General features: G+C 36.6%; 1 long non-coding RNA gene across 1 annotated transcript in view; it reads right to left on the bottom strand.

The window, feature by feature from the left end:
* Positions 1–200: 200 nt before the first annotated feature.
* The window catches only part of LOC141569849 (uncharacterized), a 114,559-nt gene continuing 108,759 nt past the window's right edge, over positions 201–6,000 (bottom strand). The window contains exon 3 of the long non-coding RNA XR_012493630.1: positions 201–305. This is a non-coding gene — a long non-coding RNA (uncharacterized LOC141569849). The remainder of the gene's footprint in view (positions 306–6,000) is intronic.

Genomic DNA, 6,000 nt, shown 5'->3' with positions numbered 1-6,000 from the left:
GAAAATTATAAGCCAGATGTTTTGTTTTGTTTTAAGAATCTCCCTTAATTTGTTTTGTCAGATATTAATATTTCTACATGATTAGATTCAGGTTACATATCTTTACCTATATATTTTTCTACCCTATTGGCAAAGAAATAAATCAGCACAACATTTTCAGGGTCCTTGGCAATATCTACCAAAATAATAAATGCACATAACTTCTACTGCAAGAATTTATTTCTGATATTTTATCCACATAGTTCTTGAACAATATACACAAACACAAGAATGCATACTGCAGCATTTTTTCTTAGAACAAAAACCTAGAAACAACCAAAAAGGTATCAAAAACAACTAGTAAAATAAATTATGGCATATTTATATAGCATACTACTATATACCATAAAGAGTAACACAGATTACACACAGTAATGTAAAAAGAGATCTAAGATTTGATGTTAACTAACAAAAGCAAGATGCAAAACATCACATTTAGTATTATCGGGGGGGGGGTGATATTTTAAGGGACACTCTATATTTTTGTGTAGAAGAGGAAATTTTTCTGAAAGGATACACAAAAAATTTGTTAAGAATAGTTGACTCTGGAAGTGGAATTGCAGGCCTTCTGTGTGGTTTTAATTTTTTACCAAAAGCACGTATGACTTTTATAAGTAAAAATATCTAATTGATCTTTTTAACTTCTCAAAGTGGGGAACGTTTCTTGGGTGGCAGATGATCTGTGACCTCTCAATACTTCACACGTAGCCTACCTTAGACCTCAGTTATCATGTTTGCAATGGCCTACAGTTTCATCCCTAATTATGTCACAACTACGCAGAGCCTTCTTAGAGAACTATGAGTTTTATGAAACTGAATATTCTTAATTGTAAAAATATTCCATAATGTCTACACAGGGTACATGTAGGAAAACTATGGGGGGGCGGGAGAGTTTTATATAACTCACTTTCTATAACACAAAATTTTTAAAAAAAATCCTTTTTGCAGTTAATGTATATAATACAAGATGAAACTTCTTATAAATCAATAAAAGCTCTATGGTTTGAATGTTTTACAATAAAAATATATTTGTATATGGCATATGTAATTTTTTAAATAATAAATAAAAGAGGAGTCTGGTTAAACAAAAGGAAAGCAATTCTGTTTGGGCCTTTATAAAAACCTATGAGCCCATTTGACCAGTATCTTGGTTTTTTTGAGAGAGAAGTTAGAGAAGACAGGAAGGGAAAGAGAGGGGGGATGGAGGGAAGGAGGGAGGGAGGGAAAGAGGGTAACTCCCTCTGGTCTGGGCACTTGCCTGATGAGGTGACTCAGATCTTCATCTTTGTGGGCTCTGAGCCCCTTATCATGATGCCCTTCTAGGTCATGGCTGCTGTACTTGTCTATTTACCTTTGAACTGGGATGAGAGCATCAAAAGATGTCCCAATGAAACACGTCAGAGTAAAACACTCTTTCTTGTTCCCATTGTATAACTGCAGCCCTGTTACCTCCTAATGATCAGACTTCAGGGTGGTAACAGCTCGTCACAGTGATTTGAAAAGGTTAATGAATTGTTTTACCAAATAGTCAAATGTTTTCTGAAGCTACAGTAATCAAAATAGTATTGAATTTCCTGCCTTGCTATGAATAGGTACACTAGGCAGTCATATAATGGCAAGTCAATAGTAAAGTTCAGAAAGCGAACCAAGTATAAAAATATTTAATACAGGACAAAGAAGGCATTTCAAATCAATGAGGAAAAGATGTACTATGTGTCAGGCTAATAGCTGACCATTTGGGGAAAAGAAACAATTTTCCCCACACCTGATATTCAACAAGAAATATTGATCTGGCCATACCCAGTTTTTATAGCTGGCATTCAATCTGATTGGTCAATACCCAACGCATACTGGTTGTTAAATATTTTGAAATCTACCCTCCCCAACCCGGTTTCATCTCTCCGTGATAATGAAATAAATTCCTAATGGAATTAAACTGTAAAAATTTTAAATGAAACTCTGAAAGCATGGGAAAATATAGTTGAATATTACATAATATTGGGTGAAAGACTTCCTAAGCATGGCCTCAAGAGCAGACACCATTTTAAAAAGGATTGACATTTTGATGAAATAAAAATTTTAAATTCTTTAGGAAATAAAACATGAAATGTAAAAAGACAAACAGGAATTTGAAAAAAATGTTTCCAACATGTATAAGAGATAAGTGATTTTATCCTTAATACATAAAGAGCTACTAATAATCAATTTTTAAAGAAGTCTAACAACCCAATAGAAAAAAATAGGCTAAAGGTATGATTTTATAAGAAAGTAAATATAAAAAGACAATAAAACAAATGTTCAACCTCTAACAATCAAGGCAAATCAAATTAAGACAAATATCACTTTTAACTATCAGGTTAGCAAAGTTTTTTAATGATAAGACCCAATTTTGGTGAGAGTTAAGGTAACTGAGAACTCTTATTCACAGCTGGTGGGAGATTTAAAGTGTCCTAATATTTCTGGAAGCTTTAAAATTCTTCTAAAAGTTTATCATTTTAGGCACTAAAAAATCCACTTCTAAAAATTCATTCAAGGATATTACTTATTGTAGGATGTGTGTATCAGGGCATTTAGGTCGATACTGGTAAATAAAGCAAAAAACAAAAACAGTAACCAACTAGAATTTAAATAAAAGGAACAAATTAAACAAATATATATTTACTTATATAAATATATCTTAAATATTATATTTTCCCCATTTTTGTATAATAGATGAGTATTAATCGGGTAACTGGGTATGTTTTTTAAATTTTTTGAATAAAAATTAAGTTTTCGTTAAGCCTATTTTCTAGTGGTAAAAATTCTTTCCAAATAAGACATGCAGAGAGAGAAAAATCTAATTAACGGAAGCTTCTACTTTAGCAAGACTTCTGTGAATTGAGATTTTACTATAAATGAAAATATAACCAATAGTAAGTCATTAACATCTGGAGAGCAAAATCAAGTCCGGAGAGGGCACATGGCAGTGAGACTTCATGTTTTAGAGGCTTGGTCATGAGACATGGAGACCTCCCCTTCCAGCCAGACTCCGTGTGTCCATCTCTAGATGGTAATTTGAGGAAGAGGCCACAGCCACATCTGTGCAGTGACACCAACTTTACTTTCCAGGTGGACCCTTAACACATTAAACTGGAAGTGGTTTAGGGTTCAACAATGAGATTGCACTCCTGCAAGATTCGGAAGGGGGAAAAGAGAATACAGACATTCTTTCTTCTTCCTCTGGCAGCACTGGAAGTTGGATATGTGAGTTTCCCACATGTGTCCTTACAGCAGCCTCTTTGTTTCCTCATCATGTCTGCCTGGGAGAAGCTTTGACGTCACCAGCCATGTTCCCTGCTGGCTCCTGATTCCGGGGGCAGCAGCTATCCACTTCGCAGTAGTAGTGAACCTCCATGATTTTCACTTTTCCAGCCTTTCCATGATTTAGTAACCACCCTAATCTGTGTATGAAATCTCTTCATGTTTAAAATACCTATAGTGGTTTTGTTTTCCTGACTGAACCCTGCTGATACAGCCTGGTTATAGCCTGAGAGACTAATGCCATTTCTCTACATTTGAGGCAGCTAACACAGCCTTGAAATGAAAGGACATGGATGATCCCAGAATTTTATTTAAGATCCCTTTAGGGATCCTTTCTTAGGATGCTTCATCATAATTCTCTAATTGATTCGCAAAGGCCTTGGAACAAGGAGGCTCGGAGGAAATCACTCACACAGAAGGAAAAGGGTTACATAAACCTGAACAGACTAGATTTTTCTTTGACATTCAACTCTGGAAGTAGAATGCTTGTTTGGTTGGAGAAGACCATTGCAGACTCCATCCAGTGGAGAGTAACAGCAAAGTCAAAGTCAATACAAGCATTCTAGGTCAAAGTCAATACAAGCATTGCAGAGAAATACTCTGCAAATACCAGCTCCCTCCTGAACAGCTTAAATTCCATAGTTTCCCACTCTCTCACAGCTCTTTCCCAAAGGATTATCGCCTGCCTTGTCAATCCAAAAACCCATTTCCTCCTTGTATTGCTTTGCCATCCACTTATCCTAATCTCTTAGCACTTATTTAAATGTTCTAGGTGTTACAGAGGCTGAAAATATCAAAAACCTCATCCAGCATTGTGAAGGAAGAATATATGGCATATACATAAATTTTCTAATAAACTAGAATGGCAATGTGTTTTTTTCCCCAATTTTATTGAGGTATTATTCACATGTAACATAGTGTGCGTTTAAGGTGTACAATGTAATGATTTGATATATGTGTATATTGTGAAATGATCACCACAATGTTAGTTAACACATCCATCACCTCCCAATTACCTTTTTTGTGTGTGCCGTGAGAATATTTAAGAGTTCCTCTGTTAGCCACTTTCAAATATATAATACAGTGTTGTCATCTATAGTCACCATACTGCACATTAGATCCCAGAACTTATCCATCGTGTAACTGGAAGTTTGTACCTTTTAACCAACATTTCCCCATTGCCCCAGCTTCTCAGCGTCTGACAGCCACCAATCTACTCTCTCTTTCCATGAATTTGGCTTTTTGAGATTCCACATATAAGTGAGATCATACACTATTTGTCTTTCTCTGACTGACATATTTCACTTAGCATAGTGCCCTGAAGCTTCCATGTTGTCACAAGAGCCAGGATTTCCTTCTTATTGCTGAATAATATACGTGTGTGTGTGTGTGTGACAGAGACAGAGACAGAAACAGAGACAGAGAGATTTTCCATCCATCGATGGACACTTAGGTTGTTTCCATATCTTGGCTATTATGAATAATGCTGCAATGAACAGGGGAGTCCAGATATCTCTTTTGAGAGAATGATTTCTTCTCCTTCAGATATATACCCAGAAGTAGAATTGCTAGATCATGTGATAGTACTATTTTTACTTTCTTCAGGAACCTCCGTACTATTTTCCATAGTAGCTGCACCAATTTACATTCCCCCCCACAGTGCACAAGGGTGCCTTTTTCTCCACCTCCTCACCAGCACTTGTCATCTCTTGTACTTTTGATACTAGTCAGAATGGCAATGTTTTTAATCCCATGCATTTTGATAGAGATAAAAAATGTATTAAACCCTCTCTTAATTTTTAAGGGTAAAATCTGAGACAATAGCACATAGTTGAAAAAGTACATGGCTTCTCAGAAAACCTAAATTTGAGTCTGAAATCTGCCACCTGTGTGAACCCGGTTAAGTAATTCAACTTCTCTGAAATGCCATCTCCTCCCATGTAAAACAGAGACAATAGGAATACAAGAGGCCAAACATACCCTATAAAGCAACTCAAAGTGTGACCCTGAACCAACAGCGTCATCAGCAAATAGGAACCTGCTAGAAAGACAGATTTGGCGACCCCGTCCGGGACCTATTGAATCAGAAACTCCAGCAATCTGTGTTTTAACATAACCTCCAGGCGATTCTGATACAGGCTGCCACAGAGATTTTGTGATGACTTAATAAGACTAGCAGTCTGAAGAACTGTGTTTCCAAAAAACAGTGATGCAAATACGAACTTGTAACATTATGAACATCGATTATGGTGCCGTTTAATGCAGAACTGCTCTCAAGTGTTACCGTCCCCTTTGTGGTTGTTGACTCCTATCCTAAATGGCTCAGACCATTGTGCCAAAGAGCTAGGGTGAATTCAAAAGAAATTATTCCATTTTTGAGAGTTCTTCCGTTTCCTCGCTCTGCTGTCAGCTATCATTTCTCAGGAGGTCTGTGAGTCCTGCTGCTATCATCTGCTACGTTACCCACACAGTTGCTCTGAGCAACTGCCTGAGGACAATTCTGTCTTTCCTACAGAATCAAGTCTTCTGCACTTGGCAGCTTCAAGTCTCTCATTCAAGCCTTTTTCCAATTTATGTTCTGAGTGGTTGAGGCTGCCATCAGTCTGATCCCTGGATAAGAGGTGATTTTATAGGAGAATCAACATGTAGACATATCTTTTA

This window comes from Rhinolophus sinicus, linkage group LG02, assembly GCF_036562045.2.
Source record: "Rhinolophus sinicus isolate RSC01 linkage group LG02, ASM3656204v1, whole genome shotgun sequence".
Taxonomy (NCBI): Eukaryota; Metazoa; Chordata; class Mammalia; order Chiroptera; family Rhinolophidae; genus Rhinolophus; species Rhinolophus sinicus.
Note: the sequence above shows the minus strand (reverse complement) of the source record. Positions and strands in the feature narration are given on the sequence as shown.